The sequence below is a fragment of the Siniperca chuatsi genome, linkage group LG16 (assembly GCF_020085105.1).
Source record: "Siniperca chuatsi isolate FFG_IHB_CAS linkage group LG16, ASM2008510v1, whole genome shotgun sequence".
Lineage (NCBI taxonomy): Eukaryota > Metazoa > Chordata > Actinopteri > Centrarchiformes > Sinipercidae > Siniperca > Siniperca chuatsi.
This window is the reverse complement of record NC_058057.1, coordinates 1195669-1220842: the sequence shown is the minus strand read 5'-3', so window position 1 is coordinate 1220842 and position 25174 is coordinate 1195669. Positions and strand designations below refer to the sequence as shown.

Below are 25174 nucleotides of genomic sequence, written 5' to 3'. Positions count from 1 at the left end.
TACATAATAAGAGATGTCACAACCAATTCCATTTTCTGTTTTGGATAGTTAGTGCACTGAAAATGGTCTCATTGAGGCAACTGAGACAATGACACAATGTTGAGCTCATATTTCTGTGTGCAGCTTGAGGCTGACTTTGTGAATTCAACTCTGGAAATTTGTTACAGACTGAAGAGACAAGATGGAAAGTACACTCAGTGTGATAGAGCAGTGTTAACCAAATTTTCCCCAAGCGATCCTCTGTGGCCTCGGCAATAGAAAGTGTTAGTTTTCTCTGTTATATTTTTTTTATATTTTCTCTGTTTTATATTTTTTAAATTTCTCATTAGTATTGTTTGCTCTTTGTGAGAAAAACATCTTTTATCCGACGCTTCCCAGTTTGCGTAATACTGCCAGCCACATGTTACAGATCGTTTCATTCCGACTGGTCTGTAAAGGTTATTACTGCCTTTTGCATTACTGCACACTGCAAAGCTAGACTAGGCTTTTCTTGACCTGTGGTGCAGTCAGTGACTGACTGGGATGAGAAACGAGCCCTTTCTCTATACATCACCTCAGCAGCCTGATTTTCAATCAGTTCGATCCCCAGCTCCTCCTGTCCACATGTCGAAGTGTCCCTGGACTCCAAATTGCTCCCAATGGTCAGGACAGCACCTTGCATGGTAGCTCACTGCCATCGATGTGTGAATGGGTGAAATACAGGAAAATTGTAAAGCGCTTTGGAAAAAATGCAGCCATTTACACATTTTTCACTCCTAGATAGAGATACAGTGCTTTAGGATATATTCATTAAAAAGTATCTTTTTCTATTTTTTCTTTACTTCAGTACAATAGCGAGTTCACACTGAGTGTTCCATGCGGTCCCTTGTTGGGCAGATCTTCTGCCAGATGGCCAGTCTATTGCCCAGTGCAGTTTAACAAGATCGCTATCGCTTATTGGTGTATTTGTTTTACACTGCGTAGTACTGCTTAGTTTTCATTTCTATAAATTAGCAGCACATGCTCACACTTTGTGTATCCTGTTCTGTATGTGTATTATATTGGCTGCTGCAAGACAGTGAAAGTTTTCGTGTAAGTCAGAAAATTCCTAACATAGGTCTGTCCTTTCATTCCCCAAAGTAAACAAGACTAAAAGTCTAAAGCTGGTTCAGCCCCACCAACATATTAAGAAAGCAGCTATCAGTAGTGTGGCATGTAGTAAAAGTTCTAATACTACTGTACTACTAAGTTAGTAGTTTACACTGTTATACATTCTCCCTACCACTCATTCAGATCCTCTATTCTGTCCTCTGCTGCATCTGCTGAAGCCTTTCTAGTTCTATGGCACTGGGTTTGTCAGTCTGAAGGAGTCAAGTCAGCCGACCCTCCTTCACGAGCCTCCTCCCAGCCAGGGTCTGATGCGGTTCAAGCACTGCCCAGCTTTAGTGAAGTGGCATCTCTATCAGGGATGAAAATTATTTAATAGTACCAACATTTAAACCTCATTTAACTGACTCCCCAAAAAGTATTAGAAACATAGAATACTGAAACTTAACTTCAATAATTCAGTGTACTTATATGTAATTCTCTGTAATTGTGTGCCGATAAACTTTGCTGTAATCATCTCACATTTAGGAAATTCTCCAAGTAAATATGGGAGTTTCTCTGTGTCTTATGTTTTCAAATTCAGGGTGTGTTTTCATTGTACTGGGAAAATGCTCTGTCTATGCCGACCTTTCTCTACAGCCAGAGTGTTCATGATTTAATTTTGGTCCGCAAATTTCACTGGCATAGAGAATTAGCGGTTCTAATACAAATTAGAAATTTTTTAATTGGAATGTCAAATTTAATATTTCTTCTAATTGCATAGAAAGTCCCTCTTGTTTTGTCTCTGAGATCTTTCACAGCCATGTTATAGCTTCCTGTGGAGCTGACATTGAGGCAAAGGTATGTGTAGTTTTTTGTATGTTGTAATTTAGTGGTATCTAAATATAAGTTGGTAATAGCTGATTTCTGGATTGTTTCCACTATCTTTATTTTTGTTAAGTTTGCTGCAACATCTTAACAGAAGACAAAGGCGTACCGTTCAATCATCCAACTTCTTAAATGTAGCCATGTTTTGACTGGCCAAAATCAAAGTGAGCTGTCGCTGTTGCTTGTGCTTTGTTCGCTGTCCACCAAGTACTTTTGTTGCCTAAACCCAACCAAACTGTGACTGTTTCACAACGTTAACCACTTGTTTAACGTAACGCCTCTCACAGTTTTGGGGAACGGTCATATATGTAATTTTGGGAGTTGTTGGATATCGACCTATTCTGTCGTTTAGGTATGAGGACATGTTGCAGCAAACAGAGTTCACCTCTCTAAAGTCCTGCTGTCGGAAATATATCCAGATGTAGAGCACAGGTGTGATAGATTCCATGCTTCATGCAATTTAAGTAACATGTTTTATCTATGCTCAATGTTACCCAACTTTGTCTTCTTTATAAGCACCACGCCGTCTTCTACTTCAGTGGAAATTCAGCTGGGGCCCACCCATCTCTCACTTGCTTCAGGATGTCATGTTTCTTCTATAACTGACAACCTTTTATAACTAACTTCAACTCACTAGAGATCTTACCACCAGCCTAAACGCCCTTTCCGCCTTTCTTTCTATTTTGTTTCCTCTTTTTGCTTCCATTTTTCCTCTGTAATACTTTGAACTGTTTTCAAACAGTAACAGCATGTCAAGGAATATGGCTGGACCTCAATGATGTCTGTTTACCTGTATTCCTCAATAAAGAAATTAAAACAGAGACTGCAGATTCACATTCCAATGAGAATGTCCTCCCAAGAACAGCATATTGTATGTTTATGTTCAAGTTTGTAGTAATTTTGACAGGAGCAAAGGAGGAAGTCAGGTGACATTGTTATAGAGCGACAAAGTCCACAGGGGGAGGAGGTCGGGGTGGACGGATGGGTCAACATCAGATGTTACCACGGAAGCCTGCTGTTTGTTTCCCGGTTCCAACCGACCATTTTTTTAAGCATGACCACGATCGTTCCATAACCTTAACTACGTGCTTATTATTGTAACCATGACGACGGAGATCCCTTAACCTGAACGAAGTAGTAATTTTAACCTAAACCACAGTGTTTGCCTACACCTAATCAAGGTTTTAATCCTAAACCTAACTGAGCCTTAACCACATCATAAACTGTGATTTCTCACAGTTTTAAGAGACACAGACAAATGATTGCGTTCTGCTGATAGGGGAGTCAGATGAGGAGACACTTCTCTGAGTCGTTCTAAAGGGTATGGGCAAATGACGTATTTTGTCATTTAAATTTGAGGATTTGTTGATTCCTGCTGTTGATGGCTACAGGTATTTAACTAAAAACGAACTTGCACATTCTACAGACAGTTGTGATTGACAGTATTGAAAAGAATCAGTCATATGCCGAACAGGTTTATTTTCTTTTGTGAATTTGAACACTGAACCCCAAACTGCTCCCGAGGCCTGTGCCTTCAGTGTGTGAGTGTGTGTGAATGATTCGTTTCTTTGTTCTTTACTGAGGAGCAGTTCTGCCATCAGTGTGTGAACGTGTGTGAACGTGATGTGTGTGACGCGCTCTGAGGGGTCGGAAGACTAGAAGGGTGCTATACAAGTACAGTCCATTACCATTTACCATCATTTAATAATGGAGACTGCTGTTCACATTTTGTCTACCAACAGTTAGGGTTATTTTCTTTTAACCATGGTCATTCCCTAAGTTTAACCAAGTAGTTTCAATAGCCTAAATTTAACATACTCTTATAGGTGGCATATCAGAAAACACTCATACAGTATAAATACTGTAGTTTTTGTAGCGGTCATGTGGGTCGTTCTGGAAGGCAATGACAAATCACCTATTTTGTTGTTGAAATATGAATGTGAAGGAAGTATATTCAACTAACTGGTCTAGAAAATGTATATGACTTAAAAGATTCATTACAATAACAGATCAGCAACAAACACAGTGTCGCAGCCTGTCATGTCCTCACCAGCCCGTAATCACCCACACCTGCTCCTAATTCCACTCCTGCCCTCAATCAGCCCCAATCACACCCAGGATAAAACCACTCCACTCTCCACACTCAGTGTCCGACCTCGTTTGTGTTTGGGACTCCATGCACCAGACTATTCCAGTGGCTCTCCAGTTCCCCGTGGCTTCTCCGTTCCTCCTTTGTCTCTCCAGTCTCCTGTGGCTTCCCTCCGGTGGCTTCCCCAGATCCACTCTACCTATCTCCACACTCTCCACTGCTGGCTGTCGTCTGAATAAAGACATTCCTATCCATCTCGGTGTCCTCTGCCTGTTAGTCCGTGACACACAGATGTAACAAACTGAAGAACCTGAGGTTTAATGATAATGTCAGAATTATACAATATAAGAATATCATTACAGTCTACAGTATTTTCTCCTCTCCTTGTTCTTTGAGCAGGGTTGGTAATTATTTTCAAGTTATTTGTTTTTTTTCTGCTTGTGCCACAGTGGAATGAAACCACCCGAGGAGAGATGACAAATGGCCACTATAAATAGAAGTGGAGGGGAACTGTGAGATCAAATGATTATTATATATTCAATACTAACACAATAATAATACAAAGAGATTAGAGAAAGGAAAAACTGAGTGAAGCAGGGAGTTGAGTAAGCACATTAATCCAGCGGCCTACCTGGGGATTCAAATCACTGACTCAAATCAAGTCTGCTGCTCTAATTGTGAGGCTGCAGTTAGAAAATACTCCCAAAGCTTAAAGCTAAAAGCACTCTGACACCACAGACCTTGAGCTATTTAATATCCACACTAATGACAGTACTGATCCAAAACACAGAAAACAATTGAGGCATATTTTCTTGTTAGTAATCATTCCTTTTTTATCCTGCACGCCATGTTCCTCATAGTGAGCAATGCTACTAAAAACCTGCATTTGATGAGTTAATCACTGGATGTTGGATGTAGCAAATCAAGACCTATTTAGCATGGACAGATTTTATGATCATGGGTAGCACAGACAACATTAAAGCAGCATTCACAGGTTTCAGTTTGACTGATGGAAGGATGGAAGACAGAGATGACACAACTTTGCCTTGATGATCTTGAATGAAGATGAAGTGCAAACATTAACTAATGGAAGTGAATATGGCTCTTTCTTTTTTTACGTTTAAAGCAGAACTGTCATCAGTATGTTTAGCTCACTGTAGATAGAAAGAGAGACAGGAATATGGGAAAAGAAACAGAGAGATGACATGCAACACAGGTACCCAGTGGGATTAAAAGTAGATAGAATAGTAGTAGTCCCTCATTATGAATGATTGTGCCGGTGATCAGAGTATCATCAAAATCTCAGAGTTACAGATATATTCTGAAAGAAAATCAGACATGATTCTGATAAACACAGATGTTGTCAAATATTTTGATCACATATTTGGCAAGTTGGGACATGTTGTTGATACAGTACATATGCTAAGACATTTATTGTCACTGCATGCTCAATATTTCAAAACGTTTTACACCATTTCATCTCCAGAATCTGAGCTCAAACTGGACTTTGTAATCGACCATAGGTTAAAGTAAAACAAAGTGTCTTCTCATATTGTGAGATATGCTGCAAACCTCTCTTTCTGCTGATTTTCTGACAACATTTTGAAGTTTTGAGTGCAATATTACTAAGAACTTTGTTATTTGATTTGACTCTGCACACTTGCGTCAAACACATCCAAAGTTCAGGTCAAGTTTCAAGACTTTAATTATTTCAAATTTGTGCTTACATAACAGTATGCATGTTTGATCAAATGACCACGCAACAAATCTTGGTGGGAGGTATTATTCCAGCATAGAAAAACTAAACACCTTGCACAAAGTGTGAGGAACGGGGTGTTAATAGGGGCCCAGCAGCTAATTTTTGTCCCAGCACCCCTGCAGGTTAACCCGCCTGTGCACCTTGACACCTTAATCCAAGTGCCAAGAGGAGCCATGTGTGCCTGCTCTGAGAGATCCCAGCTCGCACATTTCACAAGTTGCTCCCACTGTTGGCTGACACTTTCAGATAGTTACTGCCTTGTTGCGAAAAGGTGAGGAGGAGAGAGTGCAAAAATAAGACAGATGCCTCTACAATGACCCTACTGATCCACTTACTGTACATACAACTAGTAGCTAAAGAGTGCACTCCAGTGATTTAGTACTGCTCTTTCATGAAATTGGGCGACTCACAAGAAACAGCAAAGCAGCAGAGGCTGAGATATCCTGACATTTAGTCTCTAGACATAGTAGTCCCAGTTTGGAATGCAGGCTTTCTGTTATAAATTTGTAGTTTCCAAGCCCAAGAAAATAACCCTGATGACATCACTATGACATCATCAATGTTAATTTCTCACTATACAACTTTCACAGGCTGAGTTGTACTAACCATGAACTAGTAAACTGATCTGAAGTGGGTGGAGTTCATCTTTCAAACGATATTCTAGCAAATGTTCCACAAATCAAGTACACATGACAGCTGTTTTGAAAACAACTTCTTTTTTTTACACATTCCAGGCATTCATTGGTTTCCACTCATTTCTGAACTATATTCAAATATTAAATCCACACGCTTGAAACACATATGTAATCCATTATTGTGAAACATTAAGTCCCTTTTAATTTTTAACATAACTGTAATGAGACATTTAAATGTGGTCTTCACTTAAATTGCAATACCAAACAAATATTGTGGAATGTTGACAAAAATTAATTAGCTAAATGATTAGACTTGTGGATAAATGTATGTCCTTTCTTTATGACAACGCATTCACATTGTAATAAACCATAAAAATGAGGGTTTTGTGCAACCAAACACTGCTGTGGGGGCTCTGACGTGATTCACATTTACAGACTCACCAACAGTAGGTGTGACATGCCTCCAAATTATTCGAAAATATTCTTCCTCAACTTTGCGCTGATAAAACACGCCTGCCATGTCCAGCTCCTCTTAGCTTAATGCAGAGCCTGCACACTGCTGCTCCATACTGATATGACATCACACCATACTTTGGGCGCAGAGGACTGAAGCAGAAGGTTGGAGGCTTGGAGTTGCTTTACTTTCCTCAACAACTATCACTGATGTGCCCCCTGACACACCTCTGACCTGTCCAGTACAATACAGTGAGCATGGCATCGTCAGTGTTAACAAATTGCCCTGTAGTGTGGGAAAATGAGTCAAATTTAGTAACATCAATATCAGTTTCTTTCTGCAGCCAAATAACAGAGTTCCCTCAGAAACATCAATCTGTCATTGATTCTTATGACTCAGTGAGAACATCATGATGTTAGCCATGTCGGCCCTCATACATTATACAATTAGGAGAGATTAATGTAATCATTATAGAGATGTGGGAGAGCAATGTTCAGGATTCATTTATTAATTTCTAATCTTAGTCTTCTAAAGACTAATCTTCGACCATCAATCAAATCATGCTTAAAACGCTGAATTTCAAAAAAAATTGGAAATGTATTGAAACTCTATAATGTTTTGCTTTTTTCAGTCACAAAGAGCATGATTATTAACAGGAATGACTTATATGACTTAATGAATTATATGTAGGAAATCTACGGGTTTCTGCCTGCATTCTGCATCAACATGTAGTGAATACGAAGCAGCAGCAATTTAATCAACATTCTCCACCATTTAACATGTAGTTAAAATTTAGCTCAGTTTCACACTAAGCCGTTTCTCTTGATCAGCCAAGAGATAACGCACAAATTAGCTTTGTGAGGTAATTAACCTGAAATCAGGTAGCAAGAGGTAAAACAAGGAACGGATACGTAAAGTGAGTGTAAGTTACAGAAAGCAAAGGCAACGATCTTTATACGTGAAACATTTATTGCACACACAACTAACAGCACACAAACGAACAGACAAATGAATGTTATGAATACAGTGATGAATAATAAATAAATAAATGAGGACCAGTGTAATCAGATAAGTGGATAATTTTGACATTGACCAGTGAAAATCACAAAATTCAGCAAGAGAAGTTTTGGGAAGCTCTTGTGAAATATTTCACGATTTCATATCATGATTATATTGAAGGGAGATTCTATCCCTGACCTCACGCTAAATTACTTGTTAGTAACCTAATCAATCAGTATATCACAGGAAAAGTAATGTTCACCTGATGGTTCAGATAGCCAGGGGACAAGTTGCACTGGAAGCAAGGAGGGATGCGCAACTGATTCTCCTGTGGGGGCAGCGCTGAGCCCCGTGTGCTCTTCGACCAGTGATTCCTCTTGTGGAGCTCAGGCTTCTTTGGGATTGTCTGTCCTGCGGTGCAACTCGGCTTGAATTGGTCTCTCTCAGGAGGCGGATCACATCTTGCGCCCACTTGGCTGGGTGTTCTGTAGCTGCGATGGATGTATGAAGAGTACATCCTGCGGAGCGACGGATGCGGCTGCCAGAGCTGAGACCTGCTCTTATGCAGTGCCCTCCTCAAGTTTGCTACTGAAAATCAGAAGCCAGTGACAGAAATATCTTAAGAGGTCACACACAAATAAAGTGCGATTCTGTGCACAGTGTGATCAGGAGATCACATAAACATAAACATACTGTGTATTCAATTAAAACTTGACTTTTGTTCTCTTCCATCTCTGTTAACTGTCCCTCTTTTGCTTTCCAATTTCTTCCATCCATCTATCCACTAGACACAAAGTGGATGGCACATGGAGTACAAGATTCTCCACGCAGACGACTGAGAACCCTATCTCTCAGGAAGAAGAGCAGTGTCCCCACAGTGTCCCCACAGTGTCCCCACTGTGTCCCCACTGTGTCCCCACTGTGTCCCCACTGTACACATCCAGCCAGACAATTAAAGAGCAGAAGTTCAAATATGTTCAAGAACTGAAGAAGGTTTTGCCGAAGGACTTCCACGCCATCTATTATGGACTTGACCATGAGTGATGCCCATCGCCAGCTGGAATCACGCACGGGCGCATGCACACACATGAATGTACATAGGCCGAATTGGTTACAATTTTGTTTGTGGTTACGGTTACAGTTTTGTTGCTTATTATACTGTGTGTAATTGTATTTTAACATGACTTTTTGATGGCTTTACTGATTTGCCAAGTATTAAATCAATTATTAAGTAGTATTAAATCGTATAATCAATTATCTCTCACAAATAGCCTGACTGATTCTCTTCGCTGACTGTTCATAATTATATTATAATAATATTTAAGATATTTTGTAATTTTGTAATGTATTTTGTATCTGTAATTATTTTTTACATACCAATTTTACTTTATTTGGTCACCATTGTCTGCTAACATTAAAATGAATTTTAAAACATGAAATAGCTTATAATTTAGCTTAGATAGCCTCAGAAGGTGTGTCGTTGAATAGAGACTACCAGTAACTTTTGTAAAATGTAGCCAAATGTATCCATTTTGGAGGAAAGCAGTTTCTTTTATCAAAGTATCTTAAGGACGTGTTTTGGCCAAAAGGAAGGTTTTTATTTAAGACATTTTCACCACCAGTAACATCAATATTACCGTGTCACTACACATTCCCAAACTTATAAAGCTAAGTAACCATAAAGTCATATGCCTAAAGGTAATTTCGGTTGGTGGGCCAACAATCGGCAAAACAGAATGTGAAAGAATGCTTGTTTCCATATAGCTATTATTAAAATCGAAAATACGCAAAAAACAGGTGGATGGAACCCAGACAGCTCAGCTAGCGTGACACCTAAGACGAGAAAGTGACTAACGTTAACTAAGCTGGCTATATGCATAACGTCATGCAGGCTAATAGGCAGCCTGGGCACGTAAGGTAGTGACTATCTAATTAAGCTAACGTTAAGCTAGCAGCTACAGGCTGACTAATATGTATTTTTTTACCCATTACAATATCGCAGATCGTTAAACAAAAGCAATCTACATGCACCAGTTCAGGCGTTAAAGTTATATATAAACATACCTGTGCACTGATTTTCTCCCCCTCCCGTTTACTAACAGTGGCTCTTTCAGCGCAGGTCCCGCCCACGAGAGTCAACTCAACAGCAAGCAAAACTTTTGGTTTCAAAAGCAAACCTTTTGGATTTGCATTGATACATTTTAATCACAAATTAATTTATTTGCAATAAAAAAATTTGATTGCAGTGATAGTTTTGCTTTCAAACCTATTCTGTTTGATTGCATAATAAAGACACAAAAGTACCCTGATAGAGGAGAGATGACCCCGCCCCCTGCGGTAGGTAATGTCACAGAAGGCCTACTCAGAAAATGCAACGACTTCACCGATACGTCACCAAACCTCCAGCACCATATCTTCCAAGGACACAAAGGAATCTTGCCTCTTTAAGACAAGAGAGTTTTCCTAACATTAACATTGAACATGGAGGTCTGGAATCTGCTCTCTCTCCCAGATTGACAGGTCTTTATGGGTTAACACTAATCAACAACAGGTCTAGCTGAATTTCTCGATGACTGTTGGTTACTTATTCACCAGCTGAACGCAGAACACAGTTACTGTACAGTGGTACATTTCTGAGCTGCAGAGAAACTTGATTTTCTCTGCGTGATTTTTCTGTGTGCTACAACATGATTTCTGACTACACTGTTTTAGCTGGGCAACATTGGAGCCATGATCTCAAAAATTGTGGCTACTACCCTGGCACAGACCTGTTTGCTCTGCAGTACAATAGAAAAGAAAAATGCTCAATTTGTGGGCATGATGATGATGTGCTTAATATTAAACAAACAAACATTACCTGATGGCAAGTCCTATATTTAAAATATAGCTGTAAGCGGCAATTGTGGGGTTCAAGTCAACACCGTTAGATTTTCCTGTGGCCTAGACGTGACAAGAGCAGTGAAATCTCCCTTTTTGCATTTTCACAAATAGAATGAAGAAAACAAACCATTTCTGATTCATAGTCTGATTTGTCATGCCACGCACATTGTTTGCATTTGTAGCGCCCGCTAGCGGTCGATTTGAATGAAACTTTCAGGGTACGTTTCAGGTACTTGTGTGGACATATCCTGTAAGTTTTGTGATGATTGGCCCATCGGTTGTTGACTTTGGTCTACGGTTACCTACGATTTAGCAGGAGATGTCAAAAATGTGTTATTCAAAAATATTCATAATGTTAGACGGACTTCAGTGGTCCAGGAGGATTTTTAGTAGAGCACATTGAGCTGGACTTGTGAGATAAATTTCAAGTCGTTCGGACTTACGGTGTGAGGGGCGTGGCCTCTTCAAAGTTGCATTTTTGAGCCTTAATTACAGCGCCACCATGTGGCCGATTGGGTCATATTTCTGTGGAAGCACCTGCACATCATTTACAGTTATTGGGCCAAGTTTCAGTTTCTAGCTCATTCCAGCTCACGGTAATTTGAGCAGCGGCATAAGACAAATAATAATAATAATAAGACAGCACAAACACAATAGGGTTAAAGTCCCGAGGGGGCTAGGCTAGGACACTGGTACAAGTTGTTCAACCCCTAATTAAAATGGCTATTTACTACATTGTCGAGTAATTTATGTGCGCACGAATCATAATTACAACATTTGCGACAGCATTTGAATGCAGCAGCAGAGTGTGACGACAGCCTCGGCAGGAGACGAGCGAACAGCAGACACTGAGGGATGTTGTAGACTGGCTCATGAAGTCCTCCTGTTTTCTCTCCACAGGCAGATGAATGACAGGTGACTCGTTGCGTGGATTAATGCACCATGAATGCATGATTAATGCATGAAATACATTAATGCATCTTAACTTTTTTTTTATGTGTGTGCATCATGTGAAGAGAGCTGAGAAAACGCTGCAGATTTGTGCAACAGGAGCGCAGAACAGACATCACATCTAGTTTTGATTCTTACCTAAAACACGCAGGATTGGAGGAGAAGATGAGAGAGGTCTTGGTGACAGAATCTCAATGGTAAGTGAACTAAACTTGGAACTGGGGCTTTATGTGAATGGGCAGATACAGTGTAGGATGCGTTTGTGTTGCCACAGGTGCCTCCCTGTCAGCACACAGCCTGCTACACTTACACTGTAATTAATAAAACAAGCCTGATATTGTCAGTCCCTGCAGCAGCTGCAACACTGACTCAGTGTTTTGGTCTGTGGATACAACAGCTACTGTCAGGTGATATTCTCTATGTTTTAGGGATATCATGCAGCTACTAATATATTATTGTAATGAAAGGGAGATATAAAAAAAACACTGTACTGTACCATACCATTGGATTATAATTTCACAAACAGCCTAACCTATAAGTAGCCTAATACTGCAGTTACAAAGTATTTAATTGATTTGTCAGTTGATGATCATTTTTATGACTGTTTCAATTTATCAAAATGACAAACTATGCTGGCTACTGTACTGCTTGAATATCTTTGGGTTATGCTCAAGATATGGATCTTGACCATAACTCATGCGGTAATATTATGTGTGCACAATGCAAATACCACGTAGATTTGTTTATTTTTTTAAATTTAATAGTAGAATAGAAATTGTAGTGTTAATATTAACAAATTAGTAATAACAGCTATAGGAAAAATAATGTCAGTATTAGTAACAGAGCCAATAACAACAACTGTAGTAGCAGTTGTCGAGCAGGAACACAGGGGCAGTAGGTGGCCCACAACCACAGATCCAGACTCTGCAGCTCTGGAGGCAGAAATACCTGCTGAAAGCGACAGAAGGAGAGAGGAGAGAAATGAGAAGAACTACATGAGAGAGAAGATGTCGAGTTAGTAACATGCATTAATGGGATAAAAATGCATACAGATGGAGAGGGAGAGGAGGAGAGAGGAAAGAGGTGCATCATGGGAAGTCTACCGGCAGTCTAGGCTTATAGCAACATAACTAAGGGATGGTTCAGGACTCACCCAAACTAGCCCTAACTATAAGCTTTATCAAAGAGGAAAGTCTTAAGCCTACTCTTAAATGTGGAGATGGTGTCTGCCTCCTGAACCCAAACTGGGACCTGATTCCACAGGAGAGGAGCTTGTTAACTGAAGGCTCTGGCTCCCAGTCTACTTTTGGAGACTCTAGGAACCACAAGTAACCCTGCATCCTGGGAGCGCAGTGTTCTAGTCGGATAATATGGTATTATGAGCTCTTTAAGATACGATGGTGCTTGACCATTAAGAGCATTGTAGGTGAGGAGAAGGATTTTAAATTATATCCTGAATTTAACAGGGAGCCAGTGCAGAGAAGCTAATATTGGAGAAATATGATCTCTTTTCCTAGTTCTTGTCAGTACACGTGCCGCAGCATTCTGGATCAATTGGAGAGTCTTCAGGGACTTATTCGGGCAGCTGGATAATAAGGAATTGCAGTAGTCCAGCCTAGAAGTAACAAATGCATGCACTAATTTTTCGGCATCAATTTGAGACAGGATGTGCCTGATTTTTGCAATGTTACGTAGGTGAAAAAAGGCAGTCCTTGAAGTTTGTTTAATGTGGGAGTTAAAGGATAAATCCTGATCAGAGATAACTCCGAGGTTCCTTACGGTGGTGCTGGAGGCCAGGACAATGCCATCTAGAGTAACTATATCTTTAGATAATGTGTCTCGGAGGTGTTTGGGACCAAGTACAATATCTTCGGTTTTGTCAGAGTTTAACATCAGAAAGTTGCAGGTCATCCAGGTTTTTATGTCCTTAAGGCATGCTTGAAGTTTAGTTAACTGGTTAGTTTCATCTGGCTTGATCGATAGATATAATTGGGTATCATCTGCATAACAATGAAAGTTTATGGAGTGTTTCCCAATAATATTGCCTAGAGGAAGCATATATAAGGTGAATAGAATCAGTCCAAGCACAGAACCTTGTGGAACTCTGTGACTAACTTTGTTATTTATTTATTTTAGCTCAAAATTAATCAAATTTAAATATATTGAATGTATACAAGAAACAGCCAATTAAATACCCCAATTTGTTATAGGTTGCTAAAATTCCCATAAAAAAAGTTTGGAAGTGACCTCAATGTCCTCATTGTTAGCCATTGCCCTAGTTGAAGCACAACTTAAAATATTTAACACTGCAGTTTTTTGGGAGCAAAGACTGTTTCTTTCAAGAACAATGTCTATTGTTTAATATTTATACTGCTGACATATCTGATGTATGCTCCATCAAAAGAATATCCGTTGGATTAAAAAGAATGTAGGGCCATCTTGTTGCTGAGCCAAGCAGTGATTAACCATGACGAGTTACAGTAGTAATGTGTCAGTTTGTAAGTATTCTGAGGTGTTTGAAGTTTTGTTTAGCTGAGTCTGTCCTGCCTGTCTGTGTGTTTGTGGATCAGACTGAGGTCAGGAAGGTAAGAAGTAAAGTTGAATGGTCATTCTCATGATGTGGTAGATTTAGCAGTGCTGTGTGAATTAGCTCAAGTGGAGAGTGGGTGCACTGAGTCACTATGCGTGTGTGTTTGTCTTTGTATGCAGAAGATAGAAAAAGAGAGAATGTGTAGGTAGATAAGGCTATATATATATATATATATATATATATATATATAATATATTTCATTCTTTACTTACTAATAATTATTAACCCTTATTTAACCAGTCAACTCAATGAAACTATCAGTTCAGCTGTTTTCAGGCATCACTGTGACTGTCCTCCCAAGAAAAACAACAGCATCAGTCGTTTCAGCAAGTGCCCTAAAACAACAACTGGTTAGGTCAACCAGGGTTTGATATTAATGTTTTGAGGCACTTGTACTTTAGACAAGTAAATGTATTTATTTTTTAATTTTGTAGAATGCAGAATTCAAAATTGAGGCGACCATACAGTTGAAAGCATCCAAACAAACATATAAATGATTCATTTTCAATTTTATTAATGTGGCTATATGACATAACATTTTTACCTGAACAAATAATTTTCATATTCATTTAGATTGTATATAACAATAGGCAATGCAGAATGATACCAATGAATGTTCATTTTGTTGTATAAATCCCAATAAATAGTAACAGCAACATCTAATACTGACCCAATGTGCAGAGGCAGCAGGCTGTGCATGATGCTGAAAGTCTAGTAAAAGTACCAGATGAATTACACATAAATAATATAATTTAACCAGAATAGATTTAACAATAGTACTTTTATCCAAACATAAATGAAGCAAAGAATCAGCAGTGTGGATTACAGTCATTCTTAAAGTGATTTAAAAGTCCGTGGCAAGTTCTTTTTGTTCTTGGCAAACCACAGAAAGAGTTTAGTTAGTTTAGTTTGTGGTGTGGTCTCAATTTTTAACTCTTCACTTCACATGGAACTCTTTGCATTTGACAGTAATTAATTAGTTCTCTTATATAGTTGGAGAAGTTGGAAAAACTGCTATTTGTAGTAGACAAATAAGGGTACTTTGTGTCCAAATTTGAGAGCTCTAACACAAAAATTCTGCAAGTTATAGGTGCTTAGACAAAAAGTGTTGCAACCATCCGCGGTCTCCCCTAGTCGGATTGTTTTGTCCGAGAGTATTTTCAACACCAACGACATGACAGATGTGTTGTGTTTAGGTAACGTCAAACTTGGCTTGCAAACTAGCTCTTCCACCTCTCCAGTTAGCTATGTTTGTAGCTTAGCTAATCTCAAAATGTATTTTTGGGTCAATGCGACTGATTCAGTGAGAGCAGGTCACAGTTCTCTGGGTTGGTGCTTAGCTAACATTATCATTCTTCTTGGTGCTTTCCCTGGCACTTGGCCAGGCTGCGGAGCCTGAAGGAACATCGCTGCCCGCCCACCACTGTTCTTCTGAGGTAAAATGTTGAGCTGTGAGTGGTTTCTACTTCACAGAATACTTGAATTGACTCCTGATTGATCAATCAAGGCATTCTGGGTTGGATGTATCGTGGGGCAAAAAATGCATGTTTCAAATTGGTATTCTGAATTAGAGCCCGACCGATATAGGATTTTTGAGAACGATACCGATTTTAGAGGTTAAACATCCAGCCGATATGGCGGCCGATATATTGAATTTCTGAGTTCTTAAACAAATAACTTTAACATGTTAAATAATGTAACATACAATGTCAACCAATTCTAGAAATGAACACTGAGAAAATAAAGAATATATAAAAAATAAAATAAACATTAGTACTGTATGTTCAGTATCAGTCAATTGCTGACCATTTGAATAAAGAATAAATAGCTATTGAACATCAGTACTGTTCAGTATCAGTCAATTACTAAAGAAGCAGAAAATGCCATGGAAATACTCAAAGTACAAGTACCACTAAATTGTACTAAAGTACAGTACTAAATGTACTTAGTTACATTCCACCACTGCTCTCTATTAAACCACATATTCTCTTACTTACTCTATCAAGCTACGAGATTCATGCTGCAGCTTTGTTCCGATTCTGAACCAGTATTTCAATAAATTGATCTCTAATCAGAAACGCTTTTTTTTGCTAGTCAAAACATGTCATCTGTAGCAATATTTTGCTGTTAAGGTAACGGTCACAAACATTAACTCATGGTTCGCTGCTGCCGAGTCAAGAGATAAACAGCGCCTCAGCCGCTATAAACATTCAGGGGAAACGTTCAACATATCTGGTGAAAAAACAGGCTTCTAACATTATAGATTTACTTTCCAGCATCTCACCAACTAGGTAACAACGTAGCATGAAGTTACCACTCAACAGACTCAAACCACCACCGTCGTCTGCTGAGCTGCAGAATGATGAAGAGATGCTCTGACGCTAACCTTTCAATCTGCTACTGCCTGACAAACGATAGCTGGTTAGCTACCTCGCTAACACAGCAAACAGTTGTGATTAGCATGAGTGACGTGACGGTTGTCAGGGACAGGGTTATATTAGAGTTAAACTGAAAGGGGAAAATGTGGGTAGTATATGTAAATGAACAATAGTTAACTTTCCCTCCATGTTGCCTGCACCCAGAGCTCCCTGTTCATTTACTCTAGGGCTGTTGTTCAAAGTACAGAATACACTTCTGCATTTTTTGCCCGCCTCCACAGACATTCAGATCGAGAGAGGGCAGGCTCCCCACCACTCCAAAATCAAAACATCCTTTCCAAAATCAACTGGCTAGAACAACCACTGGCAGAAGACAATGTTCCTGTTGAAGAAAATAATAGTGTAATGCTGGCATCAGACATTCAGGGCTACTTGCATGAGCCAGAATACAGTGCGGAGGAATTACTATGTATGGAGGAGGAAGAGTCAAGCACAGCCAGCCAGTGAGGATAGCAGCACAGAGCTGCCCTGTGCAAGGGACAGCTGGTGGTGCCGCTGTGGTAAATGTGCACCAATGGAAACAAAAATGTAGTCGCTGTGCATTACACCAAAGCTCTTGGCCACATATGGACAGGGGAGTGCTTGAGACATACTTCAGGATCCCGAAAAGAAACTGGAAAAAACAACCAAAGCCAGCAGGGCAAAATGGACATCTGAGCATAGAGTAAATGCAATAGGAACGGTGTTTTGTTATCAGCACTGCGATATGATATATATCATGTGCAAATCAGAATCAGAAATACTTTATTGATCCCCGAGGGGAAACTCTTTTGTTACAGCAGCTCACTATCACGTCAGTGCACACAGGAATATAAGTACTAAGCAAAAAATATAATACACTATAATACAGGTCAGAAAATAAATTAAGTACCAAGTGGGTATAAGTAAAAAATAAGTGTGAAGTACAAAGTGGGTCTACCGGTTGATGATAATAATACGGTATAAGGTAATAGTGCATGAACTGTCAAGTTAAGTGTAGCTTATTAAGAGACGAAGGATATTGCACAGCAGTAATAGAGGTATGAATAAATATCAATAAATAGGGAATTTTAAACTGAAAAGTGTATATTGCACAGGAGTATTAACACAGAATATTGCATAATTATGTCAAGTATTGCAGAGATGTTAATGATCAATGTCCAGTTTAATGACTTAGGGTCATATAGACTAACACTTACCTATGGCGCTCTGTGGTGTTTCTTGGGGTATGAGTCTTCCGCTGAAGGTACTTCTTTGTTTGACCAGCACGTCAGGGAGTGGGTGGGAGACACTGTCCAAGATGGCATGTAGTTTGGCCAGCATCCTCCTCTCTGACACCACCGCCAGAGAGTCCAGCTCCCCCCTCCCTGCTGCCCTAGCATGCAACAGCATACAGGATAGCACTGGTCACCACAGACTCATAAAACATCTTCAGCATTGTCCGGCAGATGTTGAAGGACCTCAGCCTCCTCAGAAAATAGATCCGGCTCTGGCCCTTCCTGTAAAGCGCTTGAGTGTTCTTAGCCCAGTCCAGTTTATTGTCCATGTGTTCTCCCAGGTACTTGTAATCCTCTACAATGTCCACACTGACCCCCTGGATGGAAACCGGGGTCACTGGTGCATTGGCCCTTCGTAGATCGACAACAAGCTCTTTTGACTTTGTCGCATTGAGCTGCGGATGGTTCTGCTCACACCATGAGACAAAGTTCCCCACCACAGCCCTGTACTCCGTCTCATCACCACCGCTGATACATCCCACCACAGCAGAGTCCTCAGAAAACTTCTGAAGGTGGCAGGACTCTGTGTGGTAGCTGAAGTCAGTGGTGTAGATGGTGAAGAGGAAGGGAGAGAGGACAGTCCCCTGAGGGGCCCCAGTGTTGCTGACTACGCTGTCCGACATACAGTGCTGCAGACAAACATGCTGTGGTCTGCCAGTCAGGCAGTCCACAATCCAGGAAACAAGGGGGACATCCACCTGCATCGCTGGCAGCTTCTCACCCAGCAGGGCTGGCCGGATGGTGTTGAAAGCACTGGAGAAGTCAAAAAACATGATCATCTCCGTGCTTGCTGGCTTGTCCAGGTGGGTGTGGATACGGTTCAGCAGGAAGATGATGGCGTCCTCAACTCCCAGTCGGGGCTAGTTGGCAAACTGAATCAGTCTTACTGAACGTAATGTTTCCTTTGATTATTTAGTTGTGTAGAAAGTCAAAAAAGCAGCAGTTAACGAACCATCAGAAAGAGAGGCTCACAAGTTAACAAATCAACAATGTGAATTAAACAGCAGGAACACTGTTTTGTGTTGTGTGTGGGTTCAGTAAATCTCATTCCAATATTGAAAAGGCTAGGAATTAAAAGCACTATTCACAGATTAAATGTTGTTGCTCCATTGTTGAATTTATTTGTGTCATGATTTACTGGATCAGAGCCAGTTTTTGATCAAGTTTTTATTGTTAGAGTTATTGACACTGGGACTGACTATTTATCTTAAGGCAGGGCTTGACGCTAACTTTTTTCCAAAGGAGCACATGTGCTCCTAAACTGAAGCGCATAAAGAACATGTGTTTTTTTACTAAATGATAGCACTCAAAGCTGTCACACACTATACTTTTATTTGAAGATGGAAAAAGAAATATTGAAATACAAACAACTTTATGTAGAAAAATATATACAGTAAATTTACACACAAGCACAAGTAGTAAAATGTTCACTTGGCCTGTGTCCTCCGAAATAGAATCGTGTGGTCCTTGCCCATACCCAGCCCTATGGTAGGGTGTTGATAATCAATGGCGTGAAATCCTCTCTTCATTCTATGCTCTATAAATGGTAAACAATAGCAATTAGATCACTGTAATCCGCAAACAGGGGTAAAGTAAGAGTTTTTCACATTATCTCCACTCTGGTAATCTGGTGCTGGACAAACAGAAAATCAGCATAAAAAATAATAGTCTGCACACTGTTAGACTTACTCCTACTGTGTGTTTATTGAGAGATCAATGCTTCAATCAAAATGTTGTTCTCTCAATAAACACACAGTGGGAACAAGTCTAACAGTGTGCAGACCATTATTTTTGATGTTAGTCTATATAGTTAATTGTGCTCTTTGAATCTGTGTCTGCTCTTTGAATCAGCTCCTCTACTGAAGGTGGTGGAACAGGGGGAAGACATTTAAGCCTCCTTGGATCATCGGGCCTCTTCTTCCTCCTATGTGATAGTCCCTTGCCAGAACACAGTCATAGTCCTACAGTGGCTCGTTGCAGGTCAGTGGTGTAGCCATATTCCTTTGTGGATTTCAAGGAGTATGCACTCCACCTCTGAGCCTTCTTATTCCATAGCCTTCTGTAGCTGGAAAAATAATAACACAATAGTCTGAATCACACCAATGATTTTTTGTTGGTAAAAGTCCTGGTGGTAACATTTATTTTAAGAATTAAAATATGTTCATCCTGTGCCGCAGGACAGTTCAGTCAGTATCCAATCGGTGATGTAATTTGGATGTAAAATCTGGGGCTGCTCCATAGACAATGGAGACAATAGGGCTCTGACTTTATGAGTCCATAAAACGTTAGTTTGTGCTATTACACCCTAAGGAGGTTTTAAGTCTGGTTCAGATCTTCTACCAATGCTAGAATATAAACTTCATTTGGGTGAAAGAGTGCACACAAACAGTTTATGGACTCTTAAAGTCAGAGCCCTATTCATTGTCTGTGGAGCATCCCCAGATTTTACATCACCGATTGGAGGGTTCTCTCTCTGATTTCTAGCTTTAAAATTGGTGCATGTTCACAAAAACTGACTGAACTATCCTGGGGCACAGGAACAAAATATGTGAATTTTTTAAATGGTTGGCATTCCCTTTTAACAGTTTACAGACACAACTAATGTACACTGTTTGCTCAGAACAGGGAGTAGTAGAAATGCAGTTTATATCAAATCAAACCATTTTATGATCAGAAATAAAATCCCTCAAGAGGTCAAGTCAAGAGTGTGGCCCTGTTCATGTGTATGAGATGACACATGCTGTTATAGATTGAGTCACTAATAGTTAAAAATTCAGATGTAAAACGATTATCAGGACGGTCAACATGAATATTAAATTCACCAAACAATAAGTTGTGGTCATAATTAAGAATAGAAATAATAAGCTCTGAAAATTCAGGTTATAAAAAAGTAAACTATTGGGTTTTTGAGGGCAATGGATAATGCAGCACACACATTACTGTGGCTGTGGGGCGGCTGTGGCTTAGTGGTAGAGCGGGTTGTCCACCAATCGGAAGGTCAGTGGTTCAATCCCGGTTTGAACCCTAAATTGCTCCCGAGGCCTGTGCCTTTGGTGTGTGAATGATTAATTAGTTTCTTTGTACTGATGAGTTCTAGCATACATCTTTTGTTAACCTTTCTTGCAAGACATCCAGCTCTTTGTTATCCTCAACAAAACCAATGTCTGACAAGGCATCATCCCTGAAAACGGAGAAGATAGGTTGCCATATTACTTGTACATAATCCCACAAAGTAAGACTGCATGTATTTTACAAGGAAATTCTGTAAAGATTTACTATCAGCAGTTCTACAACATGCAGTTCTACAACATGTGTGTGTGTATATATATATATATATATATATATATATATATATATATATATATATATATATATATATATATATCCTCGAGATGCTTGGCTATAAGAGCAACCATGGGAGCCATGAGAAACAGTACCCACCATGGAAACGAAGGCTGGAGGCAAAAATCAAGGAGGCACAGAGAGAAGTGAGCCAACTGACAGAGGCCGAGAGAGGTGCAATGAGAAAGCAAGTACCCAAGAAGTACAACCAGATGCCCATACCTGACTCGAAACTGCCAAACAAAGGCTCCGAGCCTTGGCCAGCCGCCTAAAGAGGTACACGACAGATAATGAAGCCAGAAGAATAAACCGGCTGTTCGCAACTCAACCTGCGAAAGTGTACGCTCAATGGCAGGGTAATAACCACCACCAAGGCTGGAAACTGAACAGTACTGGAAAAGTAAATGGGAGAGGGAGGCATCACACAACAGCGATGCACAGTGGCTAGTGGCAACCTCCCTGAACAGAATCCAGTCACCATCACAGCTGTGGACATATTGAGTGAGGAACAGTCGTATCCTCCTGATGTTGTGGAGAATGAATCTGCAGGAGCAGCAATGTTGGCAGTTAAGGAGAGCTGGTCATCCAGCGTCACTCCCAGGTTCCTTGAAGTCTGAGCCAGGAACACCAGAGTTCTCAATGGTAATGGAGAGGTCATGGACGGGAGACGCTAACACCATGGGACTCTGAGTTGTGTTTGCAGAGACAAGGATTTTGAATTGTGGATGAGACCTGGTAGCACTTAAAATACTTTATTATTATATTATTAGTTTATTTTTTAAACCTATATAGTGCAAAATAACCTAACACTGAAAATAGTTTAGGTATTTTAAAATATTATGAGCATAAAATAAATGATCAAATAATAAAAGAATAGATAAAGAGGAAAACCTATACATCATCTTGCATTGTTTTCACTGGATAAATGCTCTCCTTAAACACAGCATGCTAGCCAAAATCAAGAGCTGTATTTCAGTGGGGGCATGAATGTGCTTAACAAATGTGTCCAAAATGTAAAGGATTCATCATCTGGAGAGCAGCTGAGTTCAGAAACATTCAATCCACCCTTTAGATTTTTATATTTCTTGTGTACAAGTGGAAATATTGACCTGATGGTGGCAACAGAGAAAAGGGTCATCAGAACTTCTTTACGGCTTTTTACTTTTACATCAGTTACATCAGAACTTTTCAGATAATATAGTTCATTATAAAGTACATTACTCCTTTTCAGAGGAGTCTGCTGTGATTTATTTGTGGCATGATTGCAGTGACAAGCAGCTATTTATGTAACTAACAGACAGGGAAAATACAAAAGTGAAAAAAACTGCCATAACCAAACTGCTCTCTGCAGAACAAAAGTGTCAATGTACAAAACAAGAGGAAATATCAGGCCACAAAAACATTGGTAATCATCCTGTGTAGATCATAAATATTCATGTCAAATTTCTTGAATCTCACTTTGAAATGAGTTCTCTAGTCTTCTTCTCTGTGCTTTTGGTTGCATAAAGGATGAAATCAGCTGACAACAGTACTGGTTGACTAGGAAAACATTAAAATGATAATTTCTTTCCCAAACTAGCCCTTAGACATCGCATTTCACTAACAAATAGTTTAAAAGAAGATGGTCCACTATTTTACTGATTGGAAATGTAAACTTTCTGTGTTGTTGGTTGGTGTGCTGAAACAAAAGCTGGAAGATGAAAGGAGAGCTGGATATTTTGGGCTCAGTAACCTCTGAAGATTGATCATGCCTTCAAGTGCACTTCTGATGCTGAAAGAATAAGCTTCCAACTTGACTCACATTCAAGTGTTCTTATTAAATGTCACAACTTTTAAACTCAGAGAGTGGCATTGCATTGCTGATACTACCACTGGGGGCACCAGTCAAAAGTCAGGAATTTTAAAATTTTACACATAGTGGCTTAAAGTTACTCTTTAAATCCCCAAGACACTTGAACTACTTCACTTAGGGCAGCAACTCCTTCTCAACCCCGGAGAGAGCAATCCATCTTCTGGCAGAGTGCCATGGCCTCGGACTTGGAGTTGCTGGTGCAGTCCTGATACCACCATACTAGACACTGTCCACTCCCTGGCTGCACTTTTCATGATTCTGTTCATTAAAATCACAAACGGAATCGTGACAAGGCACACCCTGGCTGAGCCCAACACCCATCAACAACATGCTTGACTTCCTGCCAAGAAAATTCGTTATACAAGGATGGCTCGTAATAATGGTACCACATAGTCCAGCAGTATGCTGCCAACATGTCCACAAAACACATGGAACAGTCATAGGCAAACCTTGTGAACCCTACAGCATCTTTGCAAGAGTTAAGATCTGGTCCAGTGTTCCACAACTGGAACAGAATCCGCATTGCTATTCCTGGTTTTAAGATTTGAGGGCCACAGCTTTATTTCCAGCACCCTGGCAGAAGCTTTTCCAGGCTTTTCCAGCAGTATAGTACCCCGATAATTAGAGCACACAATGGTCCCCTTTTTAAAAATATGAACCGCCAACCCTATCTGCCAGCTTAGATACTATCCTTGTTCTATCTCAACACAACATTTGTCAATAAAGACGCGCAACATTATCCAGAGCCGTCAGCATCCAGATTAAAATCTTATTCACCCCTGACACCTTGCCACAATGAGGCTTGCTACCTACCCACTACCATAGTGAACTCTGCCAGGGAGATGGGTAAGGCTTCCCTGAGTCTTCCAACTCTGCCTCCCTTACAGAGGATGTGTCAGCCGGGTTTAGAAGTTCCTCAAAGTGTTCCTTCTACTGTCTAACAATATGGATACAGCATAGAGTAACAGTGTACTTGACTAAGCACATGACTGTTTAGTTGATGATGTACATGTACTGAGGTGTTTTTCTGAGGTTTTGTTGTTGTGACGTGTTTATCTGACAGTCTTTGCATGCTAACTAACTCCTTTTTAACTTGCCACCGTTATCCTAAACAGACCACACACATGCACCTCTAGTTTGACTTGAACACAACCACACACGGCAGAGAGTAACTTTAAAGTTCCCGCTTCACATGTTCCTTTGTTTCTGACCACGTGGGTTCATGCTCGTGCAACCAAGATATAAAGAGACAGAACAAAGAAACATACACACGTTCCTTTTGAATGTGACCTGTGCGTGCACACACACATACTCACACACCCTTTGTTCTGTAGTTTAGTATGTTGTTTATCTTTTTAAATAAATGCGTGTGTATAATTATGCTGGCTTCTTTAATGTTGCACAAGAGCTGCTTAGCAAGACCCTTGTGGCACTTTGGTTGGATTAAAAAAAGGACATTATCCTGTGCTGGGGGAAAATAAAACAATGGTATAATCTGCTTAACTAAAACATTCTTTTGATGTTTGTCAGTTTTTGTCTCTGTCTAGTTCCTGAGGGAGGTGAGTGATTCAGACATAGGCCCACTATTGTATATCTCCTCCCTTAGGATGTGTGGTTTCTGGAGCACTGGTTGTTTTTATGTGCAATAAAGTGATTACAGTAAAGTGAAGACAAGTACAGGGACACATAAATTGCCAAAAGAGATTATGCTAAGTAAGAAAAACGACAATAACAGATCGGACAAACTGAGGTATATAACATGAGTTCAAACTGGTGGGTATGTAGTAATCAAGAGTCAGAAACTGTGTATGCAGATGTGTGTGTGTGTGTGTGTGTGTGTGTGTGTGTGTGTGTGTGTGTGTGTGTCTTGATATCCAAGACACACACACACATATATATATATATATATATATATATATATATATATATATATACACACACATACACATGCTGGTGGTTGTAGAATATTTCATGAT

The 25174-nt window shown here is 39.9% G+C and overlaps 1 protein-coding gene across 2 annotated transcripts in view; it reads left to right on the top strand.

Annotated features, from left to right (window-relative positions):
• The first annotated feature begins 11571 nt into the window (after positions 1-11571).
• Positions 11572-25174, top strand: part of LOC122862842 (5-hydroxytryptamine receptor 1E) — a 34808-nt gene continuing 21205 nt past the window's right edge. For both annotated transcript variants that reach the window (XR_006374855.1, XM_044168634.1), the window contains exons 1-2: positions 11572-11684; positions 11786-11917. The gene's annotated coding sequence lies outside the window, so the exon portion shown is untranslated. The remainder of the gene's footprint in view (positions 11685-11785; positions 11918-25174) is intronic.